The 22589-nt window shown below is 37.2% G+C and overlaps 1 pseudogene; it reads left to right on the forward strand.

Annotated features, from left to right (window-relative positions):
* Window positions 1-236: 236 nt before the first annotated feature.
* Window positions 237-17713, forward strand: LOC110777690 (probable disease resistance protein At1g61300; annotated as a pseudogene).
* Window positions 17714-22589: the final 4876 nt, after the last annotated feature.

Here is a 22589-nt window from a genome sequence, read left to right on the forward strand (position 1 = left end):
GAGAAACTCAGGATATCAGTGTTTAATTTAAAATTAAAATAAGTCCAGATAACGGTTTCGGGGATAATAAAGTAAATTCCATGAGCCATGTTCCTCTTCTCATTACCCTTGGGTTTTGATAGGTTAGATCTTAGGAGTTAGGAAGTTTCCTTCTACTTTTTTTTAGTAAAATATATATCTACTCCATAATTGTTGGATTGTTGCTTTGAATTTTAATCCTTGTTAGTTGTCACGGACTAATAAATGTGGTGATTTCGAGTTGGAATATATGTGTTATCTTACCATAAAAAATAGGAGAAGGGAAGACTATGGAACTACCTACTGAATTGTTTAATTATATGTAGTAGGTATTTTGGATATATGTGTACTATGAATGACCATCTCTGATTGTTTAATCATCACCAACATCAGCAATTAAGCTCTCCTCATTTCTGTTTATGGAGGTTCATCCAGCTTCTTCGGGTATGTTTTTTGATCTTAATTAGTTGCATTTAATTACCACTTCAGTGGAATATCTTCTTTTCATTTTCTCTTGAAACCCGTGAAATTCTTCATACATCGTCACACTTCTATGAACCCCACTTTGTTCACATTTGAATTGTCCCACCACATAGGAGATCGAACAGGAGTGAACATAACTATTTTGTAAGTTTGAAATCCTGCTACTCAAATTGTTAATTGGTTTTGGGATATAACCTTCTTTAGGCATGCATATGTCCACAACACCTATACTTAGTTTGGTCAACTACACTCTGGTTGCATCCAATGTTTTGTAAGTAACAAATCAAATGCTATGTACTAAATTACTAATACGTATGTGTTGAGCTGATGATCATTTACTTCTTTTTTCAAATAATAATAGGCACATAAGATTTTATCCAAATCAACTGGCTTTTGTGATCAAGAATACTGGGGTGAATTTGGCGGGTAACAGACTAACAGTTCAAAAATGTCAGATCCATATCAAGAAGAGGGGAAATGCCAGATCCATGTTGTGCAAGTATGTTTTTTTATGTGTGTTGTGAAAACCCTTAATTCCTTAAATCAGGTTAGCGAAAAAGAAATTAATTAAGAAGATTACACATGAATTTTAAGAAGTGCGCCTTACAACAGTGAGGGGTGCCCTTACAAATTGCCTTTATATACCTCAATGTATGCTTGTACAATACATCTGTGATTTTTTATTTTATTTTACATTTGCTCATTTAAGAGAGCTCAAAATTCAAATGAGCAAATAGCAAGTGTGGATGTAGCGTGCGCATTGTACTTCCTGCACCTTACCATACTGGTCACTAGAGATGGCCAATGGGTCGGGTCTAACCCATCCCACCCTTGAGGTCACGTGGGTTGGACCCACTTATGACCCATGACACAACTCGTCCAACCCCGATGTTTTTTTGATGTGCGTGGGTTGAGTTTTTCTAACACAGCTCATTTCGACCCACTCCATTGGACTCGACACAAGTCACACAACCCAACACGGCACACCCGACCCACACGAACCCAACCCACCCGACACACGAACACAACCCACCTAACTCTGTAATCCACTAGACCTGCCATCCTAATTTAAACTGTTTTGTATTACATATGTTTAAAATGTTAATAAATTCTAATTTTATTGTTTGAATATACATTAAGTTGACTACATTTATGTGAGTATGTCAATAATATAAGGTTAATTATTTTAAATTCATATAAAATTTGTAACTTACGCTTAAGTTAACGTCCAAACCCACCTGACCCATCGAGTCACACTCACACCAGGGCCCAAAACCTATTGTAACCCATCAAACCCATCGGACCCACTTGACATGCACAACCCACCACAACCCACGTAACCCACGACCCATCAAGTACTGTGTCGATTTTTTCCCACATAACCCACGACCCGCGACCCACCCTGACTTTCACTGAGGCGGGTTGTGTGTCAACTATCCCCGACCCAACACCCAAAACCCACTAAACCCACCCATGATCCACCCAACTCGCCACGTTGGTCATCTCTACTGGTCAAGTTGTACTTCTCAGACATCACCTTATCGTCTTAGTGGGGCTTAAGCCTTTTAAAAGACTGTTAAGAGTGGTAGCACTAGCAGTAAGCAGCAATCTGCTTGTATTGTTCCAATCATAAATATTTTCCCACTATACCTTTTGTAGGTTCATGGATAAGAAGTTAACTGTATCATAGGTTTATCAGAGTTTCAGGTACAAGGGCCGATTCAAAACCCAAACTAGGCAACCCAGGACAAAATACGCTGCATTTTATTCGTCACAACTTTTTTCAATTAGCTTGAAAAGTTTGTAATCTAAGATTAGGGACAGAAAAAATACAAGTTTGATGAAGACAGTCATTGTCCTTTTGCAATCCTTGCTAAGGTATCAGCTAGAAGGCCTAAGCTCTTTCCTTCAACGTGTTTGGCTCCTGATAACTGCTTGAGGAACTCCTTTCATTCATACATTAGAGAAGCTAGTAGTCTAGGTTGAGCTGGACTGGGGTTAGATGCTAATACACATTGATTTCACTGCTTAGACCTAATCTATCATAGCCTCATAGGGTTTAAAGGATGCTTTTAGTTTAGCTTCCATAAGGTTGGTACAGTAAGGCTTCCAACTTCGAAGTGAATCCTTCAATCCAGTGGCCATAATGGTTCAAGTACCATGCGCCTTTTCAATTTTAAATTATTCTAATTGATGTAACTACCATGCCCCTTTTCAGTTCTCTTATGTATTTTAAGTTCTTTTTTTTTTATGGGATTGTTTTGTATTTAAGTTGTTAAGTACTAACTATCTACAATTTATTCCCTTCAGTAGCTTCAACAAAAGTATTTGATGGGCTTGTTAATGGATTTATTTCTCCTCATGTTCGAGATGCATATGCTCCGTACACTTATGAAGCACAACTAGAGAAATTGAACCAATTGAAGGCGAAGGTGGAAATAGCCAAAGATAAGCTAGCTACATTCGAAGGCCAAGTAAAAGGAAATGCTATCCCGAACAACGACGCAATACAGTGGAAGCAAGAAGCAAAAGACATGCTGAAAGAATTGGAAAGAAACATTAAAAACCTGGAAAGCAGCATAGAAGCGACATGCATGACTGGCTGCTTGCCTAACTGTCGTATCCGGCGTGCTGCAAAAAATTCCATTCAAGAAAACATTGAAAAGGTTGATAAGCTGATAGAAAAATATAACCCTGTGGTGAAAGGATATCGGTGGTCTCATAGTGATGTTGTACATGAGACAAGAGGTAATGATATACAAAACATATGGGACTGCATAAGCCAAAAGAATGGAGTCAGAGTCGTTTGCATTCATGGAATAGCAGGCGTAGGCAAGACAGCTGTTGCACAAGTTGTTTGCAACAAAGCTTTGTTCGATGTCCAAGAAACCTTTGGTTATGTTATATGGGTGGAAGCCGAATACGGAATTCAACTCAAGAATTTCCAAGAGAAAATTATGAAAAAATTAAACATTGAGCTTATTGATACTGATGATGATAAAGATAGAGCTATAAAGATACGTGATGAATTTGTTCAAAGGAAAAAGTGTTTGGTAATTATTGATTTCTTATGGGAGAATTTCACCCTTCGAGATATTAGAATTCCAGAGGAAGAAGTTGAGGCAAGAGTAATTTGCAAGGTTATATTGACTTCCAGGTCACAACTTACGTGTAGCAGGATCCCAAAAGACGAATATTGTGAAATAAAACCTCTCTCTGATGGGTGGAATTTTTTCGAAAGAAGTCTTGGCTGCCCTCTTCCCAACTTAGATGGCGAAGCAGAGGAACTGATGAAGAAAGCTGTACAAGGTTGTGGGGGATTGCCATTGGAAATCATCATGTTGGCATATCATATGAGAGGAATACGTTGCCAAAGCTCGAGTGAGATTGCTTCTACACTCAAGGAAATGTTAAGTAGCCGAACAACATCTGCACCTTCAAATGATACTGCACACTTTAAGAGACTGGAATACAGCTACAGGAGGCTGGAAAATACTACGCATCAACAATGCTTTCTATATTGTGCCTTGTATCCGAAAAGTTCTCCTATCGAAGTAGAACAATTGATAGACAACTGGATCTGGGAAGGCCTTCTAGATGAGTATATCATGCCACTAGCAGAGAAAAGAAAACAAGGAAAAAATGTATTGACAGCACTAAAAAATGCTCGTCTCCTAGAAAAGGCAGACTCAGATGGAAATGGAACCAGAGAGGCAGTCAAGATGCTTAGCTTCCTACATGACATGGCAGTGAATATTATAGTTGAACAGGGACCGGGGGTGCTTATCAATTCCGGGTATGAACTCACAGAATTACCACCTATAAATGATCTGAATGGTGAGATACAACGAGCCTCGTTCATGCACAATAATATGGGAGAATTCAAAATTCCACCAAACTGTCCATGATTGTCCACCCTGTTTCTCCAGAAAAACCCGCTTAAAAATTTTTCTGATAGCTTTTTCATAGGAATCCCAAACCTCAAACTTCTAGACTTATCTTACACCAAGGTTCTTAACCTTCCATCATTAATTTGTGACTTGATATTTCTTCAAGTGCTTCGTTTACGCCACTGCCTCAAATTGACATCCGTACCTAGCTTGTCCAACCTCCAGGAACTCACTGTACTAGACCTTTTCGGAACCCCTCTAGAAAAACTACCAGCAGGAATGAAAAGGTTGAAAAATCTCAAACGTCTAGACCTTTCCCACACCAAGCTGACAAAATTCCAAGCTGGATTGTTGAATGCACAAGAAAGTTTGCAAGAATTTCTTTTCATGATGAATGATGCTGAGGCGTATAGTTGGAGATCAAAACAAACGAGGTCTAACCCAATAGAAGCCTATGCTGAGGAGCTTGCTTGCTTAGACAGCTTAAGGATATTATAACTCAACTTCTTCAACAAAGAGGTCTTCAATGAATATATGAAAGTTATTCCATGTACAACAACAAGCTCACGTAAACCTCGTTTTAAGTTCTGTGTTGGTGGCTTCAACACTGTTGGAAGCTTAGGTGAAAACAGCATAGCATTTGTTGATGGCTACCCTGTCGATGATCATCAACTCCCAGAAGGAACCTTGGAGCTGTACTTGAGCGCATGCGAGGGCAGCAGCAGCTTAAGTCCAAACAAAGCATTAGAGAACACAGCCATTAACTTTCAGAACTTGAAGGTCCTCAATCTGCTTGATTGTAGCAGCTTGACCTATCTTTTCTCATTTGAGATGCTGCATTGTCTTCAGAGCCTCGAGAAAATTCATGTAAGGAACTGAAGGAAATAATGCCCTTGGTCCAAGTATGCATTCTATGTTAAGTCTAATAAATGCGGTTCAGTATTAATTAACAAGTTAATAATTCAGTGAGATCAAGTGAGCTGAATGCCTAGCTAGAGGCCGCTTCAGTTCAAGTGGAATTAATGATATTAATCCACAGCTTACTCTTGACTGAACCCGTAGGGTCACACAAATAGTACGTAAACGGATCAAGTATTTAATGGCATTAAATACTCCATCTATGAATATTCGGAACCGACGGATCTTGGTTTCAGTGGGAGCTAAGATCGTCACAGGCAAGAAATGAATACTCCGGAAACGATGATATTGCCGGAAACGGAAATATGGATCGTATCGGAAATATGAATATTATCCAAGTCGTAGATGTTGCCGGAAACGGAAACATGGTACGTATCGGAAAATATTATTGGAAATGGAAATATTACCAGAATCGGAAATATTGCCGGAAACGGAAATATTGTCAGAATCGGAAATATTGCCGGAATCGGAAATATTAAATATTTGTTCGAAACGGAAATTAATTCCGGAATCGGAAATATTAAATATTGTTCGTATCGGAAATAAATTCCGGAACTGGAAATTTAATCGGAAGCGTATCGTACGAATTAGCATCGGACGAGGCCTGCCGGACGAAGGCCCAGCACGAAGCCGGGCCATCGCCCAGCAAGCACGCGCGCCACAAGCCCAGCCAAGGCAGCGCCCAGGCCTACCGCAAGGCAGGCCCAGCGCGCGCCAAGGCCACGGATGCGTGGGCCGCGCTGCGTGGGCTGCTGCTCGCACGCGCATGGGCAGCCCTTGTGGCTGCCGTGTGTGTGTGAGTTTGTGCTCATGCGTAATTCCTAAATCTGCAAGAGTCAGTGTATGATTAAATTTCTATTCCTAATTGGATAAATTAATTAAATAGAATTCATGTAGGATTCTAATTTCAATTAATTCGTATCCTACTAGGATTACGATTCCTTTTCCATAACTCTATAAATAAAGGCCTAGGGGTCATAATTTATACACAAGTTTCAAAGTATTCAAAAGTGAGTTTTTTGAGAGAAAATTAAAACACATCTTGCTCAAAAGTGCCGAAATTTTCTAGTACCTTAAGGGCGATTCTAGTTGGTCAATCTTAAGGCGGATCCGGACGTGCTGTGGACTATCTACGGAGGGACAACATTTGGAGTCCTAAAAGACTTGTTCTTGTTCGGTTCGGGCGCAGCTAGGGAGGGCACGCAACAAAGAGTATGCATCTAATTATGCTATATGATTATGTGTAAATAATATGATTCCTGGGTTAATGGTTGTTTCCGCATGATTTATGTAAATGTCATATGTATCATAACCTAACAGTGGTATCACGAGCCCCTTATTATTTTCATAATCTAAATTGCATGAACATGGTTAAATATTACAAATTTGCAAGAATTAAAAGGGGTGATTAATTTTCGTAATTGTTAATTAATTGCAAATTGCGTTTATTTAATTATACGTACGCAGTTTTTCGGCAGTTTCTTCGTTACTCATCCGAATTGAGTGATTTTTGTGTCAATTCCGCATGTAAAAGGCATTCTAAAATTTTGACAAAAAATAGTATTTTTCTGCCGAACCCAGAATTCTCAAATTCGAAGCCTAACTATGACTTTTCGAAGGTTTTAGTTTTTCGGATGCAAAATTTCGTAAATTTAAGATGTTAAATTAAATATTTGCGATTCCTGTTGATAAATCTTGAATTTTTGATTGACCTACTGCATATGTTTAACAAGTTTGAATGCCTAGTCTTGTTAATTATGCAATCTAATTTGTAATTATGATTAATTTGTTGAAAATTAGAATAATTTAGAATTAATTTGATTTTCATAATTAATTGTAATTTAATTAGAAACCTATGATTAAAAACCACCATAAAAATTGTAAATTTACGATAAATTTTAAATTTTTATGACCTAGACTTGAATCCATAACAATCGGAAATCAATTGGATAATAAATTTTCGATTTTTCGCCCTAAAATTATGAAATTAATAATATTTATTAATTTGTCATTAATTTTAAATATAAATTTTAAATTTTTATGCGATTTGTTCAAATAACTTGCACGCACGAAGCAATGGACGCTTCGTGTTACCCTTAAGGGGTGTTGTATAATGCGGGCATGCGACGACGAGCAAGGGAGCTCGTCGCCCGTGCGGCACGAATGCAATGAGCAAGGGCGTAGTGCACGAGCACAAGGCAGCAGCCCTGCCTTGTGTCGTGTGCAACGAGCAATGAACGAATGGGCATGGGCGAAGGGCGAGCCAAGGCAGTCGCGTGTGGGCAGCAAGCGAGCTGCGCCACAGCGCGCGCTGCCTCGCACAAGAGCGCGCAGCCTCGCGCGCAGCGAGCGCAAGCTCGCGTGCCACGAGCGCTGCGCCCAGCATCACTCGCTCGCACAGCGCGCGATGTCGCGCGCCCAGCGAGCGATGTCGCGCACCAGCGAGCGATGGCTCGCGCGCACAGCGCGCGATGTCGCCCGCCCAGCGAGCGATGTCGCGCCCCAGCGAGCGATGGCTCGCGCGCACAGCGAGCGAGCCAGCGCGCCCAGCGAGCGATCTCGCGCGCGCGCACTGCGAGCGATAGCTCGCGTGCGATGGGGCGCTGTGCGGAGGCTTGCGATAGGACAGCAGCAGCTATGCGACGATCGCATGGGCTGCGCGCACATGGCCAGCAATGGCTGTGTGCGTACGGCCCATGGGCGTGCAACGCGTAGGGTGTTTGCGTTACGATTAGATCGTTTTGAATGTTTAATTTGAAAATTTCAGTTCACGTAATTTTAATTAATTTTAAAATTAATAATTTGAATTAATTTCTTGGATTTTAATTTTGAATATTATAATTATAATAAATGTTATTTATTCTAATTATTTTACTAAAATTAAAATCATGAATTAATTTAAATACGACTGAAATTAAATTAAATTTTTGGATTCAATTATAAATTGATATGAGCTTTAAATTTTAATTAAATTTGTATGTTTCCGGTTAGACTAGAAATACATTTTTATGTTTAAAATTAGTAAAGCATATGAATTTATTGGTTTGAGTGGGAGCGCTTTTAGTCATAAACTCTTGATTAGGTCTACAAATCCTTAAGGTTAAAACAACTTGATTAGAATTAATAAGGACTGAATAATTGGTAGATTATTGGTGCCCTTGATTAATTGCAGCAAATGTTTACGTGATGCATAATGTGTTTTACTAACCAGCTATGTGGGCCATTCATGATAATGAATGGGTGAATGGTATATATTGTATATGTACTGTTTTGCAGGTTATGAAGTGACTAGTATGGCCCAAATAGGATAGAAAATATGGTCTGCGTACCATTAATTTGAATGTAATTGGTCTAAAGTACCAAAGTTATTTTTCAATTCAAATATGGTCTGCGAACCATCAAATAGTTGTAATTAGTTATAGCTTATCCTATTTGAAGAAAATGGTGCCTCCCACGGAGATTTTCAAGACGGACTTTGAAGTCAAAGCTTCAAGATGAAGTCGGGCCATACTAGATCACAAATATCTTATGCATGTTTTAAGTTATTTATTGCTTTAAATATGTCTTAAAATGCATGAGATCAAAAGCTTGATTATGTTGCATGATTAAGGATTTTAGTTCACTTAAAATCTAACCAACATAGTAAGAGCCTTAAGTTCCAAACTTAAAAATTGAGTTAAAAGGTGCCATGCCAAAATATACACTTGCTTGGATATCCTTTACATCAATCTAGTAATAGTTTTCGCTCAGCGAGGTGTTACTTATTGGTCCTAAAGGGGCAAGGTACACAAATAATTGTGAGTACATGTTAGTTTTGGTGAAACTCAACGATATAAGTAAGGAGTCCTTTTATGTCGTGGCAAATTCGATAGGTTTACCTAATAAGTTCTTAGACGTACCTATCAACCAAGAATAGTTTCTAGACTATTAGCAAAAGGCTTTTGCTTACCTAAGATGTTTTAGGATTAAGTCGACAAACTGTGCTTAGTTCTTCAATGATTTTAGGATCTTGGAATCATTTTATTCACACCTGCCGGAACAATATAATCGAATAAAATGCTAATAACTTGTTTGAATTGCATGGTTGCTTTAATTTCAAGTTATTATTCATGATAAATGTTTAGACTTTGCATGCTTCAATGTATGTTTTAATTATTGTTTATAATTAAATATCTTGCACTGCAGTAAATCCTTTTAGAAAGGTAACAGTAAATTTCCTCGATTGGTAGTGAATCCAAGAACGATTCACGGAAATGAGAGAAAGTGAGCAATTTAAAATGTACGTTTCTTATATCGACTTTTATGGTTGTTTTCGAGTATCAAAGTCGAATGGCAAACCGATTGGTGCTTGTGAATTCAAAATACAATGTGGTTTTGAGATCATAAAGCATTGAGTTTAAACGCTCAGCTTTACCAATGGTTAACAACCTAAAATCCTTTTTCCATTTAATTCTCGAATAAGTCTAGTTCCTAGACATTCGGATAGATCGATGCTTAAGAGAACTTTAGAAGCTTCTGGTAAGATCATCTAGTTGAAACAAAATATTCAACATAAATTAAAATGGTAAAGAACCTTGTTGGTGACATTGGACATGTCTAACAAAGTATAAAAGTCAACACTAAAGAATTCAATTCTTAAAGACTATAAGAAAGGGTACAAGAAATAGGAAAACGAGGAACAAATGAAAGGAATTTACGATTCCGTTTCTACCTATAAATTTATGTTTAAAGAGAAGTGACCTAGCAATCAAACTTCCTTGGTATCATATACCGCTTGAGGTTCTTACTTCGGTAATAACTCAAATAAATGGAAGCTAGGATACACTAATGACCTACAAGTGGGAAATGAAGCATGGCAATGCTACATTAGTTGTAGGGTCATCTAGTTTGTTTTAAGGCTGGAACTTAATGGCTATTTTGTTCCATAATCAGCATACCTAAATTTCTGCTTCAAACACAGAAAGACTCACATTCAGAAAAACAAAAACAATGCTTGTTTGTTTGTTTATTTGAATGAAATGGTCAATTACTGGTTGAGTCAATATGCTTGATTAAAACAAACAATTCTTTAAAGAACTTTACTAGGTTCAAATCAAACCCTTGATTTGAGTTCCATTAAATCTTTGGCATTGTTGCTTAGACCATATCAACAAGTTAACATTCATAAGCTCTATTTTGATGGACTTTTGAAAGTTGGTTGATTTCTAGATCAACTTAAGACAAGCTAGTCTTACTTGTTGAAAGTAACAAAGAATATGAACTATTGTTAGAACGCCTAGACGATAGAGTTCAAAGCTAAAGAAAGGTTTTATGACTTTATTATTTCACATGGATTTGAGTGAATATAGGTTTATTTACTCAAATGTGATATAAGTTGAATCTGTTTGGCTAGTTCAAAGATTCAGAAGTATAAAATCCACTCGGCAAGAAATCATAAAGATCTAGGTTAGATCATGTTGATGATTACTTGAGACCAAATATGATCATCAATGATTGTGTGTTGTAATTTCACAATCTAGCTCCATAAGATATGGCATATCTACGTTGGAATAATCGAAGTCAATTAGTACTTGATTCGATCAATGATGAATCATAAAGACTTTTCCTATAATTTCTAAAACAAAATGCTCAACTACCACCAAACTAAACCAAATTCGTCAAAGCTATTGAAAAGTAATTTCAGGATATCTTTTCAATTATATCTAAAGAGTTGCTAAACTCAGTGGGAGCTTAGTGTTTGTTATTCAACAAACTAAGGCCCAAGTCTAGATATATGTTTCATTGTGATTTATTCAAATGAGACACAAGGGTATTGTTTCTACCACGAATTTTTAAGAACATAATGTTTGTTTGCTCGAAATAATGTCCTTTTGGAGATTCGTTTCCAAAATGACAAGTGGGAGAAAATAGACCTCGAAAGTTTTCGAGGCGAACAACAAACATAAACGGACATTCCGGAGGCTTTTCGAAGTGCTTTAGAAAATCCGAACTTATTCTTTAAGGACTTTAGAAGTGGCTTTAAAGAATAGACATCTCTTAGAAGACTTTACAAGTGCTTCAAGGAGAACAGAATATTCAAAGGACTTTCAAGTGGCTGTTGATATTCTATTGTTTGATGTTCTATACCCAAGTAGGCATAAAATTCAAGTCACTGAAACTATGAGATTCTTCTATTAGATAGTGAAGAAACATAGAGATCAGGTCAATGAAACTATGAGATTCTTCTATTAAATAGTGAAGAAACCTACAACTTGCAGTCAAACTATTATCATGTAGATTAATGAGTTTGTGACTTGTAAGAAAGCTATGACGAAACCCAGATTCCCTAAAATGGTTAGAGGCCATATATAGACTCAAATGTTTTAAATGGTTAGAGGCCATAAAACATACTCAATGTTTTGATGACAAAATTGAAATTTTGTTGATTTGCAAGAATAGTTTCACACCTATTGGTTGCAAAGTTTGTTTTAAGGATAAAAACCATCAAACATGAATTGTGTTCACACACAAAGCTAGATTAGTTGCTAAAAGTTACAAGCAAATTCACGATGTGGATTGTGTTGAAACCTCATGCAAAATCGTAATGCTTCAAGTCTATAATTCAAGCAATGATTGCATATTGGTAAATATGGCAATTGGATGACAAAAGTATTCCTCAATCAAATGTTGGAATAAACTATGTACATGGCATGTCATAGGATTTGTGGATCCAAATAAATGCTTGAAAAGGAAAGCTAGCTTATAAAATCTAAGTACAGATTTAAGCAAGCAATTGGGAATTGGAACTGTATTTTAAGTGAAGCTAATAAGCATTTTAGTTTCATAAAATATACATGATTCTTATAGATGTATAAGAAGTTTAGTGGGAGTACATAAAAACTTATTTGGTCCTATGTGTATCACACACATATCTCTCTATTGTGAAATAACATTCAAATGCTAATGACTTAGATTTGAAATTATTCATCAATGATGGACCATGGCGAAACTTAGTACATATTGGGTATTAAGATCTATTTACAAAGATCTTATAATATTGTTTTAGATTAAGTAATGGCATTTACTAAATCAAACACGAAAGTCTCCATTGGAGATATTCGACCCATGTGAATAAATCTAAGTAAAGAATGTTTGAACTATGTATAAGCATTTACTAAGTTAAACATCAAAGAGTCTAAATGAGATTCTTAACCTATATTATATGTCAAAGAATTTAGCTGGATTCAGTATCTACTAAAATTGAATGAGCTAAAGTTACATGAATAGAATTCAATTGGGAATTATTCTGCAAAAGAATTTATCATGTATGATATAATATGAGGATCGCCAAAAACGTATCGTATGACTTTAGGCATGACGAACATATACCAATCTCTATTGATCTAAGTGAAGATCAACTAGATTGAAATCAAGAATACTTATGGTACTTGAAAAGGTACATAGGAATAGTTCTTGATTCAAGGAAATAAAGATACGCTAAATATTGATGCTACACGCATAAACACTGGCAAAGGATCAAGCAAGACTCTTTGGAGTTAACCATTGATAAGGACGAGCTATAGAGCATCGTGTTTTGAAATGGCAACATGGATTGGAGACCATGAGTTGTTGCGTGGGAAATTAAAATATTAATTTCTATGTTCTAAGATATAGTTGGAGAGTCTTCCACATATCTATGAACTGCTTGGATAGGTAAATCCAAACAAAGCATCACTAGCAGCCTATACAGTTGAAGTAAAAGTAATTATTGCCTAAGAAGCAATAAAACAGGGTTGTTTAAAGTTCTTCACTGAACTTGGGTAGATCACCTATCTGCTGGCTTGATGGTTCTTCATTGAAAAATGCGTAGAACCACTCTTGAAGCAAGAAAAAGGTCTGCTAACTTGATGGTTCTTCATTGAGAAATGCGTAGAACCACCATTGTAGCGAGAAAGACTAGATCACAAAATAAACATACTCAAAAGATCTTATCATCTATCTCGAAGAACATTCGATGAAAAGGATATTAAGATTGGCAAAGCATGATAACTAAACCTATGCAACAAGTGAGAAACAACACTTACATTGTAGCACTGGAAATCAAGCATAGCTTTGAAATTCCATGAACTGTTTTAGAAGATGGGTTTGAGGCCCATGGTTGTAAAACATTGGGGTTGAACATTTATCATATATGAAATGTATTTTCATATTCCATTTAATCTTGGTTTAGTATTAAATGATGAGTCCCTTCAATTTGACGATATATTCAAGATAGACTGTCAGGACCAGTCCTGTGACTAAGAAATGTCTATCAAGTGAACTTGAATGTCAAAGGTTGAAAATGGTCCCTAATCGGAGTTTTCTATAAAATTGGACGCATAGAAAACGTTAGACGATTAGAATGCAAGATGACTAGTAGTTCTGTTTCTTGGACTATGTGGACATGGCAATGTCATAATCATTTGCATAGATACTTACTTTGGGAAGACTAGTATCGGACGAGACCTATGAAACTTTACTGTAAGAGATGAAAGTCTGTCATAAGTAAATTTCATTAAATTATTAGACACTAAATCCTCAATACCTGAGTGATTTGAGATTACTTGTTTGAGAACTGGTTGCTTTGACGTTGACCAACCGTCGCACCGTAAAAGGAGGCTATAAAGGCAACGCTCAGGTAATCACCTATCAAACGAAGTCTAATCTCAAGATCGCAAGATTGGGATTGTCCTCCCATAAATCGGGATGAGATGCTTAAAAGTTGTACAAGGCCACTCGGAGAGCTAGAAACTGTGAAATGCATGGCCGTGCTCGGATGAATCATAGGCTATGATTATCTGTTTATTTGATCAGTTGAACTCTGAAACCGAGGAACACCTCTGGACATAATAAGGATGACAACTCTTACCTTATGTTCAAGAGCAAGCATCGAGCGACAAAGGAATTAGGAAATGCACACTTGTCCCTAAGGACAAGTGGGAGACTGAAGGAAATAATGCCCTTGGTCCAAGTATGCATTCTATGTTAAGTCTAATAAATGCGGTTCAGTATTAATTAACAAGTTAATAATTCAGTGAGATCAAGTGAGCTGAATGCCTAGCTAGAGGCCGCTTCAGTTCAAGTGGAATTAATGATATTAATCCACAGCTTACTCTTGACTGAACCCGTAGGGTCACACAAATAGTACGTAAACGGATCAAGTATTTAATGGCATTAAATACTCCATCTATGAATATTCGGAACCGACGGATCTTGGTTTCAGTGGGAGCTAAGATCGTCACAGGCAAGAAATGAATACTCCGGAAACGATGATATTGCCGGAAACGGAAATATGGATCGTATCGGAAATATGAATATTATCCAAGTCGTAGATGTTGCCGGAAACGGAAACATGGTACGTATCGGAAAATATTATTGGAAATGGAAATATTACCAGAATCGGAAATATTGCCGGAAACGGAAATATTGTCAGAATCGGAAATATTGCCGGAATCGGAAATATTAAATATTTGTTCGAAACGGAAATTAATTCCGGAATCGGAAATATTAAATATTGTTCGTATCGGAAATAAATTCCGGAACTGGAAATTTAATCGGAAGCGTATCGTACGAATTAGCATCGGACGAGGCCTGCCGGACGAAGGCCCAGCACGAAGCCGGGCCATCGCCCAGCAAGCACGCGCGCCACAAGCCCAGCCAAGGCAGCGCCCAGGCCTACCGCAAGGCAGGCCCAGCGCGCGCCAAGGCCACGGATGCGTGGGCCGCGCTGCGTGGGCTGCTGCTCGCACGCGCATGGGCAGCCCTTGTGGCTGCCGTGTGTGTGTGAGTTTGTGCTCATGCGTAATTCCTAAATCTGCAAGAGTCAGTGTATGATTAAATTTCTATTCCTAATTGGATAAATTAATTAAATAGAATTCATGTAGGATTCTAATTTCAATTAATTCGTATCCTACTAGGATTACGATTCCTTTTCCATAACTCTATAAATAAAGGCCTAGGGGTCATAATTTATACACAAGTTTCAAAGTATTCAAAAGTGAGTTTTTTGAGAGAAAATTAAAACACATCTTGCTCAAAAGTGCCGAAATTTTCTAGTACCTTAAGGGCGATTCTAGTTGGTCAATCTTAAGGCGGATCCGGACGTGCTGTGGACTATCTACGGAGGGACAACATTTGGAGTCCTAAAAGACTTGTTCTTGTTCGGTTCGGGCGCAGCTAGGGAGGGCACGCAACAAAGAGTATGCATCTAATTATGCTATATGATTATGTGTAAATAATATGATTCCTGGGTTAATGGTTGTTTCCGCATGATTTATGTAAATGTCATATGTATCATAACCTAACAGGAACTGCTCGTCACTTACGGAGATAATAAAGCCTTCTGAATTAAGTTCTGATCCACGCACATCCAACTCCTCCTGCCGTCTTCTGAAAATACAAGAATTGGTATTGATTGACTTGCCAATGTTGGAGAGTGTATATCCTGAGCAACAAACATTGGACTGGCCTGAGTTTCGCAGATTATCTGTGTGGAATTGTGACAAGCTCGAGAGGTTACCGTTGGTTGTAAGTCAAATTGGGGAGCATCCGAAGAAGATTAAACTTAAAGCAAAGTCCTCCAGGTTGGCTGACTCTCATTAAATTCATGAAGAAGCTGATATACCTAAAGACATGGTTTCTTTTGCGAGGTATGCTATCCCTAAGCCATTTTTACTACTCCCTCCGCCCCTTTTTATTATTTACGTTTTCTGTTTCTAGTGTCCCATTTTAATATTTACATTTAGAATATTTCCTTTTATATTATATCATAAATGTCCTTAATATTCTGTCAAAAATCATGCAAGTGATTATTTTAATTAACTTAAATCATTGGGACACTAAACCTTTTACACGTTCCCATTAAGACATTAAATCTCTCACACTTTCCCAATGTCATATTTTGGATAAAAGTGAAAACATCATCAATAAACGTAATTTGCATTTGTTTTAAAAAAAAGAGGAATCTTTATCAACATTAATCTATACTAATATATTAAAAGGCGTTCTTAAGAACGTATACGTGTCACATATACCTTTCCTTATTACGCCACGTCACCACTAATCAGCATCATGACATGTCATTGACAACCAAAAAACATGTAGTAAGGATTGAACACTAGACCTCTTTGTTAAAATTTCAACATCTAACCATCTCAACCAACTACAACTTATGTTATATATTTCTATATAAACATTTATGTTCTTTTTACAATAAATAACAAATTGAATAGAAGATAATGCAAAAAAAGGGAATGATTACTTAATTTGTAAATGTACAGTTATTACTTTTCTAGATTAAGCCTAAAAAAAACCGTGGGTAATAGAATGTAATATATAACGAGTAAGTTGTTGAATAATTATATAACGTATTACATGCACTCGGGGTAATAGAACATGGAGTCTCAGCTTGAGAAGGTTGTTAATCGGGCGCTAATCTTGTGCGTAACCCCATAATTCTACGACGACACCATCTACATGGAAACATATTTACAACAAATAAAGCCGAATAAAAGACAAAACCCGGGGCAACGCCCGGGCCACACACTAGTTAGTTGTTAAATCGCGTGCATGATACCAAACGTAAATAATAAAAAGGGACGGAGGGAGTAGTTCAAAAACCTCTTTAGTGAAAAACTTATACCCAAATGCAAGACTAAGATTGTTGAGCATATTTATCATGAACAGCATAAGGAAGTTGAGAATTGAGAAATAAGTATTGTTACTATAATTCAAAAATGGATTGGATAAAAAATAAAAGGATTTGTTTTTCTCAACTAAATCCCTCATTTGAGCTTACTGGACTTTATTAGAACTTACCATAAGTTGTTATTAAATGTGATATGAACAAAATCTAAGCTTCCTACTTTCCACCAATTCTTAAATGGACTTTGAAATTTATCGTGGACCATGCCTAATAAAAATTCTAGCAGCTTGTTTCTTATTTATTTTGACGTGTTTTATTAGAATTATTGTGAAAAATATCAAATTGGAGTCGTTAATACATGTTGTGCTTGAATAATGCGATTTTAAGTCACGGTTCTCTTTTAAAAACATAGGGTTACTTTGATTCAGAAAGAGCTACTATATCTAAGAAAATTGATGTTTAACTCTTTAACTTAGTAATACAAGAATCAAGAGAGAATCAATCTATATAGTTTGTAAGAAAATATATCATAGAATTATCCTATTTCCCATCAAAAAACACATGATACACGTAAGAGGAATTTATCTTGTAAATGTATGCAGGAATTGCAGGTGGTATGTCAGAGAACGATCATGGAAATGAAATCACTCCTCCGAGCCCTGGATTTATAGTGCGCCGCTTAACTTCTGCCTCCAATTTTCTCAAGAAATTGCAGAGACGCTTTGGGGCAATGTTCTTTTAATCAGCTGCAACTCAGAAAATATGGCATCAGTCAGGAAATCAGTGTGAGTTCAGCAACTGAAGTTTTATTGATTCTGGGCTTTTAGTTGGTGAAGTTTGTCAGGAACGTGTTTAGAGAGCTGAGTTCGTCATTTACCCTTCACCATCATCCTCATATTCGGTAAAATTAATCTTCCACCCAAATTTATCTGATATTGTTGATCGAGTTATGTACAAATAAAGATTGTGCTTGATATATTAGGAGACATTTGAAATTTTCATGTTATTATAAAGTACGGAGTACGCGTAGTACAAATGCTTGTCAAGTACTGTATTTGATACTAAGTAGAAGAATAAGAATATGTCTGTTTCATGGTTTTATCGCACCATGTTTTATTGTAGTTGAGTATGGCTTTTGAAAGAGGCAAATGATTATGATTATGTTATCATCAGTAGTCCTGAACTCCGATCCTGATAGTACAAGTCATCAGCACTTTCATCAGTTTCCTCTAAGATCGTCTTATCATTCATAACGTGCTTAAGAAGATGCATAGATTATCATTCATAACGTGATTTGTGAAGCGCTAAATTCATTCTAATTATGAAACACCATGAAAGGTGTCTAAACTATAAAATGGCTCAAAGGCTCACCTAGGCGATTTGGAGTTTCCTGCGCCTTAGCCTGAGGTGCGCCTCATTGAGAGTGAGGTGCACCTAATAAACATAGTTATGTAAAAAACAATTGTGAAAAAAATGGTTTGCATATCAGAGGGTGCGCTTTAGTTGCCGCTCATTGAAATCGCTTTTAGATCACCAAAGGCGATTCCTCCAAACGCCTATGTAATTTCAATGGTAAATTTCGAGTGGCTAATCGATCAATCAAGACGAATTGGGAAAAAAAAGTAGAGGTTGTTCGCTACTAACTTTTATGCATATGAAATAATTGAAGGAAATAATGCCCTTGGTCCAAGTATGCATTCAATGTTAAGTCTAATAAATGCGGTTCAGTATTAATTAACAAGTTAATAATTCAGTGAGATCAAGTGAGCTGAATGCCTAGCTAGAGGCCGCTTCAGTTCAAGTGGAATTAATGATATTAATCCACAGCTTACTCTTAACTGAACCCGTAGGGTCACACAAATAGTACGTAAACGGATCAAGTATTTAATGGCATTAGATACTCCATCTATGGATATTCGGAATCGACGGATCTTGGTTTCAGTGGGAGCTGAGATCGTCACAGGCAAGAAATGAATACTCCGGAAACGATGATATTGCCGGAAACGGAAATATGGATCGTATCGGAAATATAAATATTATCCAAGTCGTAGATGTTGCCGGAAACGGAAACATGGTACGTATCGGAAAATATTATCGGAAATGGAAATATTGCCAGAATCGGAAATATTGCCGGAAACGGAAATATTGTCAGAATCGGAAATATTATCGGAATCGGAAAATAATTCCGGAAACGGAAATATTAAATATTTGTTCGAAACGGAAATAGATTCCGGAATCGGAAATATTAAATATTGTTCGTATCGGAAATGAATTCCGGAACCGGGAATTTAATCGGAAGCATATCGTACGAATTAGCATCGGACGAGGCCTGCCGGACGAAGGCCCAGCACGAAGTCGGGCCATCGCCCAGCAAGCCAAAACGCGCGCCCAGCCAAGGCAGCGCCCAGGCCCACCGCAAGGCAGGCCCAGCGCGCGCCAAGGCCATGGCCTCGCTGCATGGGCTGCTGCTCGCACGCACACGCATGGGCGGCCCTCGTGGCTGCCGTGTGTGTGTGAGTTTGTGTTCATGCATGATTCCTAAAACTATTAGAGTTAGTATATGATTAAATTCCTATTCCTAAAAGGATAAATTAATTAATTAGAGTTCTTGTAGGATTCTAAGTTTAATTAATTCGTGTCCTACTAGGATTCCAATTCCCTTTCCATAACTCTATAAATACGTGCCTAGGGTCACATATTTTCAGAGATTAATTCAAGTATTCAAAGTGAGTTTTGAGAGAAAAATTCAGCCATATTTCTTACCTAAGAGTGCCGAAAATTCTAGTACCTTAAGGGCGATTCTAGTTGGTCAATCTTAAGGCGGATCCGGACGTGCTGTGGACTATCTACGGAGGAACGACACTTGGAGTCCTAAAGACTTGTTCTTGTTCGGTTCGGGCGCAGCTAGGGAAGGCACGCAACAAAGAGTATGCATCTAAATTATGCTATATGATTATGTGTAAATAATATGTATTCCTGGCTTAATGGTTGTTTCCGCATGATTTATGTATTGTCATATGTATCATAACCTAACAGTGGTATCACGAGCCCCTTATTATTTTCATAATCTAAATTGCATGAACATGGTTAAATATTACAAATTTGCATGAATTAAAAGGGGTGATTAATTTTCGTAATTGTTAATTAATTGCAAATTGCGTTTATTTTATTATACGTACGCAGTTTTTCGGCAGTTTCTTCGTTACTCATCCAAATCGATTGATTTTTGTGTCAATTCCGCATGTAAAAGGCATTCTAAAATTTTGACAAAAATTGTTTTTTCTGCCGAACCCAGAATTCTCAAATTCGAAGCCTAACTATGACTTTTCGAAGGTTTTAGTTTTTCGAATGCAAAATTTCGTAAATTTAAGATGTTAAATTAAATATTTGCGATTCTTGTTGATAAATCTTGAATTTTTGATTGACCTACTGTATATGTTTAACAAGTTTGAATGCCTAACCTTGTTAATTATGCAATCTAATTTGTAATTATGATTAATTTGTTGAAAATTAGAATAATTTAGAATTAATTTGATTTTCATAATTAATTATAATTTAATTAGAAACCTATGATTAAAAACCACCATAAAAATTGTAAATTTATGATAAATTTTAAATTTTTATGACCTAGACTTGAATCCAAGACAATCGGAAATCAATTGAATAATAAATTTTCGATTTTTCGCCCTAAAATTATGAAATTAATATTATTTATTAATTTGTCATTAATTTTAAATATAAATTTTAAATTTTTATGCGATTCGTTCATATAACTTGCACGCACAAAGCAATGGACGCTTCGTGTTACCCTTAAGGGGTGTTGTATAGTGCGGGCATGCGACGACGAGCAAGGGAGCTCGTCGCCCGTGCGGCACGAATGCAATGAGCAAGGCATGGTGCACGAGCACAAGGCAGCAGCCCTGCCTCGTGTCGTGGGCCACGAGCTATGGACGAATGGGCATGGGCGAAAGGCGAGCCATGGCAGTCGCGTGTGGGCAGCAAGCGAGCTGCGCCACGACGCGCACTGCCTCGCGCAAGAGAGCGCAGCCTCGCGCGCAGCGAGCGCAAGCTCGCGTGCCACGAGCGCTGCGCCCAGCGTTGATCGCGCGCACAGCGAGCGATGTCGCGCGCACAGCGAGCAATGGCTCGCGCGCACAGCAAGCGATGTCGCGCGCACAGAGAGCAATGGCTCGCGCGCACAGCGAGCGATGGAGCGCGCGCAGCGAGCACCAAAGCATGCGATGCCTTGCGATGGTAGATGCAGCAGCTATGCGACGAGCGCATGGGCTGCGCGCACATGGCCAGCGATGGCTGTGTGCGTGCGGCCCATGGGCGTGCGATGCGTAGGGTGTTTGCGTTACGATTAGATCGTTTTGAATGTTTAATTTGAAATTTTTCAGTTTACGTAATTTTAATTAATTTTAAAATTAATAATTTAAATTATTTTCTAGGATTTTAATTTTGAATATTGTAATTATAATAAATTTTATTTATTCTAATTATTTTACTAAAATTAAAATCATGAATTGATTTAAATACGACTGAAATTAAATTAAACTTTTGGATTCAATTATAAATTTATATGAGCTTTAAATTTTAATTAAATTTGTATGTTTCCGGTTAGACTTGAAATACATTTTTATGTTTAAAATTAGTAAAGCATATGAATTTATTGGTTTGAGTGGGAGCCCTTTTAGTCATAAAACTCTTGATTAGGTCTACAAATCCTTAAGGTTAAAACAACTTGATTAGAATTAATAAGGACTGAATAATTGGTAGATTATTGGTGCCCTTGATTAATTGCTGCAAATGTTTACGTGATGCATAATGTGTTTTACTAACCAGCTATGTGGGCCATTCATGATAATGAATGGGTGAATGGTATATATTGTATATATACTGTTTTGCAGGTTATGAAGTGACTAGTATGGCCCAAATAGGATAGAAAATATGGTCTGCGTACCATTAATTTGAATGTAATTGGTCTAAAGTACCAAAGTTATTTTTCAATTCAAATATGGTCTGCGTACCATCAAATAGTTGTAATTAGTTATAGCTTATCCTATTTGAAGAAAATGGTGCCTCCCACGGAGATTTTCAAGACGGACTTTGAAGTCAAAGCTTCAAGATGAAGTCGGGCCATACTAGATCACATTTATCTTATGCATGTTTTAAGTTATTTATTGCTTTTAAATATGTCTTAAAATGCATGAGATCAAAAGCTTGATTATGTTGCATGATTAAGGATTTTAGTTCACTTAAAATCTAACCAACATAGTAAGAGCCTTAAGTTCCAAACTTAAAAATTGAGTTAAAAAGTGCCATGCCAAAATATACACTTGCTTGGATATCCTTTACATCAATCTAGTAATAGTTTTCGCTCAGCGAGGTGTTACTTATTGGTCCTAAAGGGGCAAGGTACACAAATAATTGTGAGTACATGTTAGTTTTGGTGAAACTCAACGATATAAGTAAGGAGTCCTTTTATGTCGTGGCAAAATCGATAGGTTTACCTAATAAGTTCTTAGACGTACCTATCAACCAAGAGTAGTTTCTAGACTATTAGCAAAAGGCTTTTGCTTACCTAAAATGTTTTAGAATTGAGTCGACAAACTGTG

The sequence above is a fragment of the Spinacia oleracea genome, chromosome 6 (genome assembly GCF_020520425.1).
Source record: "Spinacia oleracea cultivar Varoflay chromosome 6, BTI_SOV_V1, whole genome shotgun sequence".
Lineage (NCBI taxonomy): Eukaryota > Viridiplantae > Streptophyta > Magnoliopsida > Caryophyllales > Amaranthaceae > Spinacia > Spinacia oleracea.